Source organism: Marmota marmota, unplaced genomic scaffold, assembly GCF_001458135.2.
Source record: "Marmota marmota marmota unplaced genomic scaffold, marMar, whole genome shotgun sequence".
NCBI classification, from domain to species: Eukaryota; Metazoa; Chordata; class Mammalia; order Rodentia; family Sciuridae; genus Marmota; species Marmota marmota.
This window is the reverse complement of record NW_026005655.1, coordinates 479894-495182: the sequence shown is the minus strand read 5'-3', so window position 1 is coordinate 495182 and position 15289 is coordinate 479894. Positions and strand designations below refer to the sequence as shown.

Here is a 15289-nt window from a genome sequence, read left to right as displayed (position 1 = left end):
CCCCTCCCCACCTCTCCCCTCCCCTCCCCTCCTCTCTCTCTACCCCCTCCACTGTATAACCCTGAGGGTCTCCTTCCATTACCATGCAATTTCCCTTCTCTCTCCCTTTCCCTCCCACCTCTCATCCCTGTTAAATGTTAATCTTCTTCTCCTGCTCTTCGTCCCTACTCTGTTCTTAGTTACTCTCCTTATATCAAAGAAGACATTTGGCATTTGTTTTTTAGGGATTGGCTAGCTTCACTTAGCATAATCTGCTCTAATGCCATCCATTTCCCTGTAAATTCTATGATTTTGTCATTTTTTAATGCAGAGTAATACTCCATTGTGTATAAATGCCACATTTTTTTTATCCATTCGTCTATTGAAGGGCATCTAGGTTGGTTCCACAGTCTTGCTATTGTGAATTGTGCTGCTATGAACATCGATGTAGCAGTGTCCCTGTAGCATGCTCTTTTTAGGTCTTTAGGGAATAGACCAAGAAGGGGAATAGCTGGGTCAAATGGTGGCTCCATTCCCAGCTTTCCAAGAAATCTCCATACTGCTTTCCAAATTGGCTGCACCAATTTGCAGTCCCACCAGCAATGTACAAGTGTACCCTTTTCCCCACATCCTCGCCAGCACTTGTTGTTGTTTGACTTCATAATGGCTGCCAATCTTACTGGAGTGAGATGGTATCTTAGGGTGGTTTTGATTTGCATTTCTCTGACAGCTAGAGATGGTGAGCATTTTTTCATGTACTTGTTGATTGACTGTATGTCCTCCTCTGAGAAGTGTCTGTTCAGGTCCTTGGCCCATTTGTTGATTGGGTTGTTTGTTCTCTTATTGTCTAATTTTTTGAGTTCTTTGTATACTCTGGATATTAGGGCTCTATCTGAAGTGTGAGGAGTAAAGATTTGTTCCCAGGGTGTAGGCTCCCTATTTACCTCTCTTATTGTTTCTTTTGCTGAGAAAAAACTTTTTAGTTTGAGTAAGTCCCATTTGTTGATTCTAGTTATTAACTTTTGTGCTATGGGTGTCCTATTGAGGAATTTGGAGCCCGACCCCACAGTATGTAGATCGTAGCCAACTTTTTCTTCTATCAGACGGCGTGTCTCTGATTTGATATCAAGCTCCTTGATCCATTTTGAATTAACTTTTGTGCATGGCGAGAGAAAGGGATTCAGTTTCATTTTGTTGCATATGGATTTCCAGTTTTCCCAGCACCATTTGTTGAAGATGCTATCCTTCCTCCATTGCATGCTTTTAGCCCCTTTATCAAATATAAGATAGTTGTAGTTTTGTGGATTGGTTTCTGTGTCCTCTATTCTGTACCATTGGTCCACCCGCCTGTTTTGGTACCAGTACCATGCTGTTTTTGTTACTATTGCTCTGTAGTATAGTTTGAAGTCTGGTATCGCTATACCGCCTGATTCACACTTCCTGCTTAGCATTGTTTTTGCTATTCTGGGTCTTTTATTTTTCCATATGAATTTCATGATTGCTTTCTCTATTTCTACAAGAAATGCCGTTGGGATTTTGATTGGCATTGCATTAAACCTATAGAGAACTTTTGGTAATATCGCCATTTTGATGATGTTAGTTCTGCCTATCCATGAACAGGGTATATTTTTCCATCTTCTAAGATCTTCTTCTATTTCTCTCTTTAGGGTTCTGTAGTTTTCATTGTATAAGTCTTTCACCTCTTTTGTTAGGTTGATTCCCAAGTATTTTATTTTTTTTGAAGATATTGTGAATGGAGTGGTTGTCCTCATTTCCATTTCAGAGGATTTGTCGCTGATATACAGGAATGCCTTTGATTTATGCGTGTTGATTTTATATCCTGCCACTTTGCTGAATTCATTTATTAGCTCTAATAGTTTCTTTGTAGAGCCTTTTGGGTCTGCTAGGTATAGAATCATATCATCTGCAAATAGTGATAATTTAAGTTCTTCTTTTCCTATTTTGATGCCTTTAATTTCTTTCGTCTGTCTAATTGCTCTGGCCAGTGTTTCGAGAACTATGTTGAACAGAAGTGGAGAGAGAGGGCATCCCTGTCTTGTTCCAGATTTTAGAGGGAATGCCTTCAGTTTTTCTCCATTCAGAATGATGCTAGCCTGAGGCTTAGCATAGATTGCTTTTACAATATTGAGGTATGTTCCTGTTATCCCTAGTTTTTCTAGAGTTTTGAACATAAAGGGATGCTGTACTTTGTCGAATGCTTTTTCCGCATCTATCGAGATGATCATATGGTTCTTATTTTTAAGTCTATTGATGTGGTGAATAACATTTATTGATTTCCGTATATTGAACCAGCCTTGCATCCCAGGGATGAATCCTACTTGATCATGGTGTACAATTTTTTTGATATGTTTTTGTATCCGATTCGCCAGAATTTTATTGAGGATTTTTGCATCTAGGTTCATTAGAGATATTGGTCTGTAGTTTTCTTTCTTTGAAGTGTCTTTGTCTGGTTTAGGTATCAGGGTGATGTTGGCCTCGTAGAATGAATTTGGAAGTTCTCCCTCTTTTTCTATTTCCTGAAGTAGCTTGAAAAGTATTGGTATTAGTTCCTCTTTAAAGGTTTTGTAAAACTCTGCTGTATACCCATCCGGTCCTGGGCTTTTCTTAGTTGGTAGTCTTTTGATGGTTTCTTCTATTTCCTCAATTGATATTGGTCTGTTTAGGTTGTCTATATCCTCCTGACTCAATCTGGGCAGATCATATGACTTAAGAAATTTATCTATGCCTTCACTATCTTCTAATTTATTGGAGTATAAGGATTCAAAATAGTTTTTGATTATCTTCTGTATTTCTGAAGTGTCTGTTGTGATATTGCCTTTTTCATCCCGTATGCTAGTAATTTGAGTTCTCTCTCTTCTTCTCTTCGCTAGCATCGCTAAGGGTCTGTCGATTTTGTTTATTTTTTCAAAGAACCAACTTTTAGTTTTGTCAATTTTTTCAATTGTTTCTTTTGTTTCGATTTCATTAATTTCAGCTCTGATTTTAATTATTTCTTGCCTTCTACTTCTTTTGCTGTTGTTTTGCTCTTCTTTTTCAAGGATTTTGAGATGAAGTATGAGATCATTTATTTGTTGGTTTTTTCTTTTTTTAAGGAATGAACTCCAAGCAATGAATTTTCCTCTTAGAACTGCTTTCAATGTGTCCCATAGATTCCGATATGTTGTGTCTGTGTTTTCATTTATCTCTAAGAATTTTTTAATTTCCTCCTTGATGTCTTCTATAACCCATTGATCATTCAGTAACCTATTGTTCATTCTCCAAGTGATGTATGCTTTTTCCTTCCTTCTTTTATCGTTGATTTTCAGTTTCATTCCATTATGATCAGATAAGATGCATGGTATTATCTCTACTCCTTTATATTGTCTAAGAGTTGCCCTGTGACATAATATATGATCTATTTTTGAGAAGGATCCATGTGCTGCTGAGAAAAAAGTGTAACTGCTTGATGTTGGGTGGTATACTCTATATATGTCAATTAGGTCTAGGTTATTAATAGTGTTATTGAGTTCTATAGTTTCCTTATTCAACTTTTGTTTGGAAGATCTGTCCAGTGGCGAGAGAGGTGTGTTGAAGTCTCCCATGATTATGGTATGGTGGTCTATTAGACTCTTGAACTTGAGAAGAGTTTGTTTGACGAACATAGCTGCACCATTGTTTGGGGCATAAATATTTATGATTGTTATGTCTTGTTGGTGTATGGTTCCCTTAAGCAGTATGTAGTGTCCCTCTTTATCCCTTTTGATTAACTTTGGCTTGAAATCTATTTTATTTGATATGAGTATGGACACTCCTGCTTGTTTCCGAAGTCCATATGAGTGATATGATTTTTCCCAACCTTTCACCTTCAGCCTATGTATGTCTTTTCCTATCAAATGCGTCTCCTGTAGGCAGCATATTGTTGGGTCTTGTTTTGTGATCCATTCTACTAGCCTGTGTCTCTTAATTGGTGAGTTTAAGCCATTAACATTTAGGGTTATTATTGAGATATGGGTTGTTCTTCCAGCCATATTTGTTTATTTCTGTTACTAAACATGGTTTGTTTTCCTCTTTGATTATTTCCCCCCCCTTTACTGTCCTACCTCCCACTGTTGGTTTTCATTGTTATTTTCCATTTCCTCTTCCTGTAATGCTTTGGCGAGGATGTTTTGAAGAGATGGTTTTCTAGCTGCGAATTCTTTAAACTTTTGTTTATCGTGGAAGGTTTTAATTTCATCTTCCATCCTGAAGCTTAATTTCGCTGGATACACAATTCTTGGTTGGAACCCATTTTCTTTCAGTGTTTGAAATATGTTATTCCAGGATCTTCTAGCTTTCAGAGTCTGTGTTGAAAGATCAGCTGTTATCCTGATTGGCTTACCCCTAAATGTAATCTGCTTCCTTTCTCTTGTAGCTTTTAAAATTCTCTCCTTATTCTGTATGTTGGGCATCTTCATTATAATGTGTCTAGGTGTGGATCTCTTATGATTTTGCACATTCGGCGTCCTGTAGGCTTCTAGGATTTGGGATTCTGTCTCATTCTTCAAGTCTGGGAAGTTTTCTCGTATTATTTCATTGAATAGACTGCTCATTCCTTTGGTTTGGAGCTCTGTACCTTCCTGTATCCCAATGACTCTTAAGTTTGGTCTCTTAATGTTATCCCATATTTCTTGGATGTTCTGCTCATGGTTTCTTAACAGTCTTGCTGAGCTGTCTATGTTCTTTTCCAGTTGAAATACTTTGTCTTCATTGTCTGATGTTCTATCTTCTAAGTGTTCTACTCTGCTGGTAGTATTCTCCATTGAGTTTTTAAGTTGGTTTATTGCTTCCTGCATTTCTAGGATTTCTGATTGTTTGTTTTTTATAACCTCTATCTCCCTGTATAGTTGATCCTTTGCTTCCTGGATTTGTTTGCGTAATTCGTTGTCGAAGTGATCTTTCATTGTCTGATTTTGCTGTTTAATGTCTTCCTTGATACTCCAGATCATCTGAAGCATGTATATCCTGAATTCTTTATCTGACATTCCATCTGCTGCAGCTGTTACCTCTTCTAAAGTTGCGTTGACCTGCATTGCTTGTGGTCCTTTCTTTCCTTGTCTTTTCATACTGCTTGCGTATCTTTCCTGCAGGTGCGGGCGGCGGCTCTGCTCTCTCCTTATTCCAATTGGGGTGTCGTGGCTACCACGCCGGCAGGTCACTGGACCTGTTCTGGGAGCTGGCGGCGGCTCTGTTCTGCCCCTACTCCAATTGGGGTGATGAGTGTACCACGCCGGCAGGCCACCGGGCCTGATCCGCCAGTCGGTTGCAGGTTTGCCTACCCTGCAGACGCGGGCGGCGGTTCTACTCTGCCCCTACTCCAAATGGGGTGTCGTGACTACCCCGCCTGCAGGACGCTGGGCCTGTTCCTGGCACGGGCGGCGACTCTGCTCTGCCACTACTCCAATTAGGGTGGTGTTTGTACCACGCCGGCAGGCTCCTGGGCCTGATCCGCCGGTCTGTTGTAGGTCTGCCTACCTTGGAGGCGTGGGCGGCGGATCTGCCCTGCCCCTCCTACCATGCCTGCGGACCCCTGGGTCTGATCTTACACATATAGTCTTATTTTAAAATTAAATTATTCTTTGTGTGCTTTGGTAATTATTCTTTTCATTTTCTTCTCTTTCTCTATTAAATGGAAATCTTGATGTTAAGTAATGCTTATCTTACCTCTGTGAGAAAACTTATGCAACCAGTCATCAGATTATGACACAAATACTGGGTCTGAGCAATGGCAATCTTCTGCTTAATTTCAGGTTTTTGTGCTTAAATACCATCCTGTAGCCTACATGACAGAAATATGAAAGCATAAGTGTACTTTCATGAGTTTTACTGGAATTAGAATTATATAGGTTAAATATTTCAAACCTTCAGTGAATATTGTGATAGAGGGTTTGCCAGTAATGATCTAGACTGAGAAGTATGGGCAGTAAAAGTCATCCCAAGCTAATGGGAAACTTAATTGTCCATATTTAAGTAATTTAAAATCCATGAACTTATTACCATTTCATTTCCATTGCCCAAAAAAGGTATGTTTAATTTACTACTGTATTGGAAGTCACAATTTAATGCTTGAATGAAGGTCTGATTGTTATAATAGAGTAAATCCATATGTGAAAACTGAGTCATATTAAGTTTGAATAATAATAAAAAATAATTCTAGGAGATATGGATTCCAGTCCTGCTTCCACTCCAACTCTGACCTTGATAAAATAATTTTTAATCCCTTTGTTTTCATTTACTCATGTCAAAAATGAAGATGGTGTATTGAATACTCCTAAGATTCTTTCCAGTGTTAACATGCAACTGTGCTGTTAAGAATGTTGAGATCTTATAGCCAGTTTAGCCTCTCCCTCTATTTTTCTTCTTCTATGCAGTCTTTAAATAGTTACTGAGCACTTATCTAGTGCCAGGTGTTGTTCTGGTTGCTAAGCAGAGAAAGGCGAGGGAAGTCTAAAACGAACTGTCCTTGATGAGGGAATGGGTTAATAAGCGAGGTCTTTTAAGGTGAGTATAAAAGCTCAGAAGACACCAGCAGGATATAATAGTAAGGAGCACTGAGCTGTGGTAAGGATCCTTTAAATCAAGAGTTAATGATAGCCTCTTTGTAAAAGTAACATTTTAAAAATCATTTCATGAATTTATAATTAATGTACAACAAAATGCACATATTACAAGCACACGGGTTGATGAATTTTAACAACTGTGTGCACAGAAGGAATCACCATACTAGTGGTTAAAGTTTTCTCTACCCTTTTCTTCTGCCCTGCCCTGCCATTAATCTAATTTCTTTTACATAGTTTAGCAGTTGTAACTTATCCTAAAATTTTATAGTATTTGAATCATTGAATATGAAATCTTTTGTGTCTCACTTAACTCAGTAAACATAGTTTCTGTGATATTTCTACCATGATAATTAATAATAAATATAACAAACATTTTTTGAGTACCAGTTACTGTTGAAATGTTTTGCTATCCAGCCTCAGCAACTTAGTGAGGCCCTAAGCAACTCAGTGAGACCCTGTCTCTAAATAAAATATAAAAAGGGCTGGGGACAGGGCTCAGAGGTTAAGTGGTCCTGGGTTAAATCCCTAGTACCAAATAATAATAATAATAATAATAATAATAATAATAATAATACTTACATTCAAAATGATATCTAAACTTTCATGTCTTGTAAGAATATTTCAAGGACAGTTAACAGGCCACAGAGTAATCCTGCCTCATATGTCTTAGCAAGAACCTGCACTGCAAGGATAAAGGAGTGTTGATTTTAGCCAATTGTCTTCTGGTAGACATTTCAGTCCTTTCTCAGTCACAGTTATCATTGAAGTGAATATCCTAGGCAATCATCTGCACATATTTTAGCAGTTGTTCTTAGCAAATAAGATTCTAAAAATTAAATTGCTACACCAAACCACTTGTTCAGGCAAGGAGCAGTTAGGTCGATGATTACAAGTTCAAGGACAGCCTTGGCAAATACGTGAGACCCTGTCTCAAAAAGGGCTGGGGTAGAATGACTGTTCCTGGGTTCAGTCCACAGTATTGCCAATTTGGGGTGGAAGGCACTGGGGACTGAACTCAGGGACAGTTAAACCCTGAGCCCCATCCACAATCCTCTTTTCTATTTTATTCAAAGACAGGGTCTCACTGAGTTGCTTAGAGCCCCAATTTGGCTGAGGTTAGCCTCCAATTTGCAATCTTCCTGCCTTAGTTAGCCTTCAGAGCCACTAGGATTACAGGCATGCACCATGACACCTGGCTTACAAATCTTAATAAAGTAAAAATTGCAAAACATGTGAGACTTCTTAGGAGAGGGAAATTGACTTTTTTTCCTTTTTTTTTTTTTCTTTTGGCCTCTGAACCTGAATCTGTTATTTGCTGGGAAGTCTCTCATGGAAAATATCTGTGTGCATTTTCGTGTTTTCTTGGAATTGACTGTGGAGCTGGGTCTCGGACTCCAGTGCAACATCATCAAATTGAGGAAACTGCAGCTGGGTCCCTGCAGGGCGCCTGAGAGATCCCATGGGAAAGACTGGACCTCAGGAAGGAGGTCCAGTGGTGACACTTACAGAAGAGTAAGCAAAGTGACACCAGACTCTTCCTAGAATTTCAGAAAATCTAAGGTGAATTGAGGATCTGGGGATGCAAAGCAGCTGGGCCCCAGGCGTGGATATGGGGGTGAAAGCTGGGTAGGAGTCAGGGTGTCTGCCAAGACCTCCTGGCTTTGAGGGGGGGGGGCTGCCTTCAAAAGGAGCGGGAGCAGTGGTGGCCACAGAGAGCCAGTCAGCAAAGGCTTGGGCTGCTGCAGCCAGCCAGAGGATCACTTTGCTCTGGAGCAGGATGGTGAGTGAGGGGACAGTTTTGGAAGGAATGATTTGCTGTCCCTGGGAGACAGCCTGAGAAAATGGCTGGGGAACTGGCATAGCCATCCAGCCTGAGCCAGCAAGTGTGACATCAGAATGAGGGCCTTAGGACTTAGCAAGAGATGAAGGCCACAGACAACTGAGATGTGGAGTTGGCTGCCCTTGGCCACCTCTGGGATCTGGCTGGGGCAGATGGGCTACTTGGGGAGCTTTGAGTGGTGCTGTAAGGAGCAAAAATGGTGGAGCCATGGGGACACCCCCAGGATGGGCAAGAAGAGGGTGGAGCAGGCACTGGTGGCTTGCAGCTAGAAGGGCCACCTGTTACCAGGAGTGCCACCACGGCTCAGCTTGCGACCTGGAAACTGGGGTGTGGAAGGGCCCCTAGGGTGGAGAGAACAGTTGGTCGTTCTTCCCTGAGGTGGGGGACAGTCCAGGCTGGGAGGAAGGTGGACAGTACAGACATCACAGGGCTCTCGCCCCCGGGTGACACTAGCACATGAAACAACTCAGTTCCCAGAGATCAGCGGGTAGTGACTTGCAAGAAATGACCACGTTAAATATTCAGAAAGCTCCTAAGGGCCTTACCCTGCCATTGCTGTCACCTACCTTTCATTCCAGACACTTGTCAGGCAGCTGCTGTTAAGCACCAGGCACTTCTGTGGGTGCTAAGAATACAAAGGGATAACATAAGACATGTGAGGGTCAGTGTCATCCCAGGGCCCCGGGTCAGATTAGAGTGGAGAAGGAAGATGGGGCGACTGGGGAAGAGTGTTACAGGTCTGTCTATAGAACCTGGCAGGTGGAAAGGCACTGGGGCAGAGATGAGCTGGTGTGTTTTAGGGTCAGTGTATGGCTCAGTGGGACAAGTGAGGGGAGTTCAGAGAAGTCATTGGTGGCAAGAGGAGCAAGGACAAGTTCCTGCTTTCTCCCCCTGGGATTGCTGAACTTCATCCTTTACAGAATGCTCAAGCTTTCATGTCTCCAGATTCTCGACCACAGGGACACCATCTGTTGTCCCACACAGCCAGAGGCAGCAGGGAGAGGGGCTGTCAGAAGACCATCACAGGGATGCTAGGGGGCCAGAGAAAGCTACAACAGCATTTCTGTCACAGACATCCCATCCATGTGTCTACAGGACAGATGGCCCATCTGAGTGGCTGTTTAGAAGGTGTCCTGCTGCCTCAACTCTGGGGTGACAGGAAAATGCTATCCCAGGGAGAGACTGGGATGTCTGAGTCCCCAGCCGTTAGCCACTCTGCCCACAGAGGCAATGTCTAGGGAAGCACCGACCTGGCAGCAGGTCCCATGGTGACAGTTTTTCCAACTGTGCTTTTGTCCTAAAGTCAGTCTCACACCATTTCTGAAGTGCTCAGACCTTGGTGAACCTGTGCTGCAGTGTCCCTGGCTGGTCTGTTTCCTGTTCCTCAGGCCAGACCCCTTTCTGCCTGTTGCTGAGGCTGAGGCAGGAGGATCTCAACTTGGAGGCCAGCCTTAGCAACAGCACAGCCTCTGCAACTCAGCGAGATGCTGTGAATGAAATACAAATAGGCTGGGGGTGGAGTTCAGTGGCCAAGGGCCCTTGGGTTCCATCCCTGGTGTCAAAAAATATCCAGACCGCGATTCCTTGACTGTGTGTGCTGTGAGTCTCCTGGCTGATTCTGTTCTCCTGCCTCTGCTTTGGCCAGGAGGAGGCCTAAGACCCAGCGGAGTCCAGCCCCTTGTTCTTCCCTTCACGTTTGTGTCTTCTTCTGCCAACAGCCATAGAATTGGAGGGTGCCATCATTGCACTGTTCCATTTCTGAGCCATGCACACAAAGTCCGAGCCCTTAGAGAGGCTTTCTCCCACCAGAACCTCCCAGACCTCATGAACCTCATCACCTCCACCTTTGTCTTCTCTGTGGTCATCCATTTCCAGGTGTTTCCAGCATGAGCACAGGTTGTCTGTATTTTTTTTCTTTAATTTTTTGGTACCAGGGATGGAACCTAGGAGCACTTAACCCCTGATACCCATCCCCAGCACTTTTTATATTTTATTTAGAGACAGAGTCTCACTGAGTTGCTGAGGCTGGCCTCCAATTTTCAGTCCTCCTGCCTCAGCCTCCAGAGCTGCTGGTGAGGACAGGCCTGCGTCACTGTCTCTGGCTTCAGCATAATTGTTTTTCTTTTTTTTCTGTTTTGATATGAATGGCCATAGAGTGGACTTTAGTAGATTTTGAAACCAGTTTTTCTGTTTTTTTTTTTTTCTGTGTGTGCCCCAAGCACAGTGGGAGTGAGGGAAGGGGCAGGTGCTCTCCAGCACTGTCAGATGTCGGGTCCCCAGAGCTGGTGCCACCTCTCGTGTCTCTGGACCATAGGGGGCAGCGAGGCAGTGAAGGGCGCCCTGTTCTGTGTCCTCAGGGCTTCCGGGTGACCTGCCTATCAAGACTGTGCACTACCAGGGCCAGTACCACACCTACCCCATTGAGCACTTCTTCACCTCCATTGTCCCAATCGTCCTGCAGTCCGCCCTGGTCCCCATCTCTACATCATCTCCCAGATGCTATTGGCCCAATTCAGTGGGCATCTGCTCATCAGCCTATTGAGCACCTGATCTGTCAGTCAGATGTTCCCAAGGAGCCTCTCCTGGCCACAGAGTGGGTGGCGCTGCTCAACATCTGTGCATCTTGCTCCTGACCAAGTGTCTCACCCACAGATCTCCTCCCCTGTGTCCTTTTCCAAATTCTGTGCAGGACGTTTTTTTAACAGGGACTGAACCCAGGGGCCCTTGACCCCTGAGCCCTGTTCCAGCTCTATTCAGAGCCAGGGTATCACTGAGCTGCTTAGATCCTTTCTAAGTTGCTGAGGCTGGCCTCCAACTTGCCATCCTCCTACCTCAGCCTCCTGAGCTGTGGGGTGACAGGCATGTGTCATTGTGCCTGGCTGCAATCACAGTCTTTGATCTGCTCTGGGTTAATGTCTAAGATCAGGTTCAGTAGACAAAGCGTCCCAGACCTTCTTCCCAGGACACGTCTGTGTCTGTGTCTGTGTCTGGCCTGTGTTACTACCTGTCTCTGCCAGAGTCCTTTGGCTCCATGTTGGAGGACCCTGTCCATGCAGTAGTGTACCTTGTGTTCATGCTGGGCTCCTGTGCCTTCTTCTCTGAGACCTGGGTCGAAGTCTTGGGCTCCTCTGCCAAGGATGTAAGTATGAACGGACATTCTTAAAATGTCACTCGGTTTGTTGCTTTGTCACAGTTGTGGTTTGTGACATGCAGATGGGCCACCTACCTTGGTGAGAGTTCAGAGCATTAAGGACAGACCGACAGAGCTCAGCTATCAGCAGCAGGACTGAGATCCTGAAGCCAGAGTGGAAAATCACACCTTGTCTGGTCTTCTACTTAAGGCACCTTGTTGGTTCAGGGACACTTAACCCCTGATCCACCTCCCAGCCCTTGTTAGATTTCATCTGGAGACAGGGTCTCGCTGAGCTGCTCAGGGCCTTGCTAAGTGGCTGAGGCTGGCCTCCAACTTTCGATCCTCCTGCCTCAGCCTCCCAAGCACTGGAATGACAGGGGTGCACCCCCGGCCCTTAGGGCATTTTTAAAGTCCATATAAAGACGTAGAGCTGCAGAAAAATCCCTTTAAGTGTCCAGCAGCTCGAGACCTTTCCCTACTAACCTACCTCTGAGCCCATCCTCTGCTATGGGCATCATGAAGGTGGCCAAGCAGCTGAAGGAGCAGCAGATGGTGATGCAGGGCCACTGAGAGATGTCCATGTTGCATGAGCTCAACCAAGAAGTGCAGTACATGCCCCCAGGCTGCAGGTGCAGCTCCTGGGCCTTGAGCATCAGTAAGCCTTGGGGTCTCCAGTGTCCATGGGTCTCATTCTTGGATCACAGGGTAGGCAAGGTCCCTGTGTCATTGGATATTCATGAACCTGCTAAGTGCTGGATGCTGGGGATATGGAAAAAGATGCCTGCTGCCCTCAGCAGGGAGCCAGGAGCACGCAGCCTGGTGACCCAGCATGGAGATCTATAGGGATGGTGCTGGAATTAGGGGACCCTCACCTCTGCTCATGCTGGTGGGATGATGCCCTAGGCATGCAGGAGCATGTGCCCAGGTTTTGAGCACACAGTGGGGCTCCAGATGGACCTGAGCTGAAGCGCCAGTCTCTGTGGGGCACGCCTGAAGGCAAAGGCAGGAGGATGGCAAGGTGCAGGCCAACCTCAGCAACTTAGTGAGGCCCTAAGCAACTCAGTGAGACCCTGTCTCTAAATATAATACAAAAAAGGTCTTGGGAGAGGGTTCAGGGGTGGAGCACCCCTGGGTTCAATCCCCAAGACTGAAAAAAGACAGATGGTGGATGTGGCTGAGAGGCCAGCAGAGTCGCAGAGGGCTTGTGGTGTTTGAAGTGGGGAGGTCATTTCCAGCAGACAAGGCCACGGCAGAGAGGAGGCCAGAGACCAGCTGGGCCATGGCCAGGTGGCCCGTGTGGCCATCATATTGGGATGGAGAGGGGGGAGGGTGGGAGAGGCCCCAGGATGCAGGTGCCCAGGGCAGGAGGAGCGCCTGCTGCAGTGGCACCTCGTCCTGAATTGAGTGCTTCCCCTGGCCTCCCTGGTGCCCTCTGCCATTTTCTTAGCTCTTCCTCTGCCACTCGGCAGCAGCCACAGTGAGAAGGGCTGTGTCTACAAAGTCAGGTGGCAGCCCAGGTTGTCCTGTGGGTTCTCACTTGGTGACCTTTCCTGAAAGAAGCAACTATAGGAAAAGCCAGTTGCAAATTCTATGTTGCTTTTGAGTCCTTGGTAGGGACAGTGGCCATTTCTAGAGACATCTTCAGCATTTGGGTCTCATCCCCATCCTGCCAACCCCCTTACTTAGGACCAAACCCAGGGTCACTTGACCCCTAAGCCACATCCCCAGCCCTTTTTATATTTTGTTTAGAGACAGGGTCTCGCTGAGCTGCTTAAGGCCTTGCAAAGTAGCTAAGTCTGGCCTCCACCTTGTGATCCTCTTGCCTCAGCCTCCCGAGTTACTGGGGTGATAGGTGTAGACCATTGCATCCGGCAGCCTTTCAGTTTGGACTCGTCACAGTTCCCTAGCAGAGACTAGGTCCCGTAGCATTAGTGGAGGCACAGGGGTGTTAGCAGATGATGCTTAAGGGAGGTGGTGGGACCTCCTGAGGTTCTGGTCTCAGTCATGGGCAAGACTGGTGGCCAGCTTGGGGGCTCTGTGGTGGCCCGGGGTGGACTGCTTGCCCTCTCCCAGGTACATACCCATGGCAGCAGCCTCTGGGGGCCTGTGCCTTGGGGCCTCTTGGTCCTGGCTGCCTTCCTGGGTGCCATCGGCTTGGGAATGGGGATCCTGTTGGTGGTCAACAACATCTCCCAGTCCTTCGAGATCTTTGTCCAGGAGCAGAGCAAGGTGGGCAGCATGGGCACCCTGCTCTTCTGAGAGCTACACCTACCTGAGGACCAGAGAAGATGCTGGGCAGTGCTTCGGAAGGCAGTGGTGGCCGGGGGCAGCGGTGCTCTGGCGCATGGGGATGTCGTCGTCTGGCTGACATCTGCCCCTCCTCTCCACTGTGGTGCGGCCACCCTCAGTGAGGCTCCTCTCCTCCTTCTGGCTTTGGCAGCTGCAGCTGTGACAAGGATGGGGAGTGCTGTCCCCATTTTCTGTCTGACTTTGGTTTTGGCCTCCCCTCCTCCCCTCAGTGATGTGTGCAGCCACAGTGGCATCCCTGGTTCCCACAAAGGTGGCTTTTTTACTCTGGTTGGAAGCACAAAATCTCTGTGTGTGGCCTTAGGTTGGTCAAGCATTGGATCACACCTCCTCTGGGGACATGGACAGCATCACCAGCATGTCCTCATCGTCACCAGCAGTGGGACTCTCTGGGTGCAGACTGTTCCCGCGGGGGGGCGTTGTGTCCTCTGGGTTCAGGACGATACAGCTCCTGCCCAGCCGTGGGCGGCTGCTCTCCCACCAAGTGTCCAGACAGGCCTCGTGCTGGGGCAGACCCAGGACTGCCATCCCTGCCACCTCGTGGCTACCTTGTGGCCAGGCAGCTTTGTCCTTGTCCGGGGAAGGCCTGGGGTTGCCACTTCCACCCTCTCCTGGCCGAGCTCGGTGACCTCAGGGGACCACCCCGCCACGTCCACTTATCCAGACTCCAGTCAGCCATGTGTCCTCACTGCACAGTTGCCCCTATGCCCCTGGGAAGGGACAACTTCTGTCTCTCCCTGTGTTTCTAGAATGCTCTGACTGCACTTAGGGACCAAATGCAAATAAGAGGACAGTGAGACACCACCAGCTCTTTTGGCCTTTACCACATTCAGCTTCCACCACATTTGGAGGCTGGGAGGAGAGATTCAGGTTCAGGGCCTGAGCTCAGGGTCAGGGGCTCGGGGTCCCTGGGAAGATGCTCTGGTATCTGAGAAAGAAAGACAATGATGTCTGTGGTGACAGGTTATATAGACTATGGAGCTGGGGACCATTCAGGATTTCTCAGAGGCCTGTCTCAGACTCATCTTTAGGCTACCTCGGGAGGGTGCCCTGATTCTGCACCGGCCCTGTCATGGCTCAGTAGAGGTGGCACACTGTCCCCAGAGACCTGGGACAAGAACCAGAGGGGCCCTGGCCCCGCCCAGGGCCCAGCACCTTCTCCCATGTGGTCTTGTCTAAACCCAGTCCCCAGCAGGGCATCCCCGTCACCAGCCACCTCCCAGCCCATGGGGGCCTCCGCCGTACTTCTCCTGCTCCTGTTAGAGGGCAGGGCCTCCAAAGCCACTGCTGGGGACTCATTGGCCTCTGGCAGGCAGGCCCAGTCCCTGGCTCCAGGGCTGTGGCTTGAGAGCACCAGACTTCAGAGGAGTTGTGGTCCTGCTGGCCCCATGTGGTCTGGGCTTCCAGCCTGTGGGCAGTGATCAGAGTGGGTGG

At 46.6% G+C, this 15289-nt stretch overlaps 1 pseudogene; it reads left to right on the top strand.

The window, feature by feature from the left end:
- Positions 1–8611: 8611 nt before the first annotated feature.
- LOC107160799 lies at positions 8612–13807 on the top strand (annotated as a pseudogene).
- The last annotated feature ends 1482 nt before the right edge of the window (positions 13808–15289 follow it).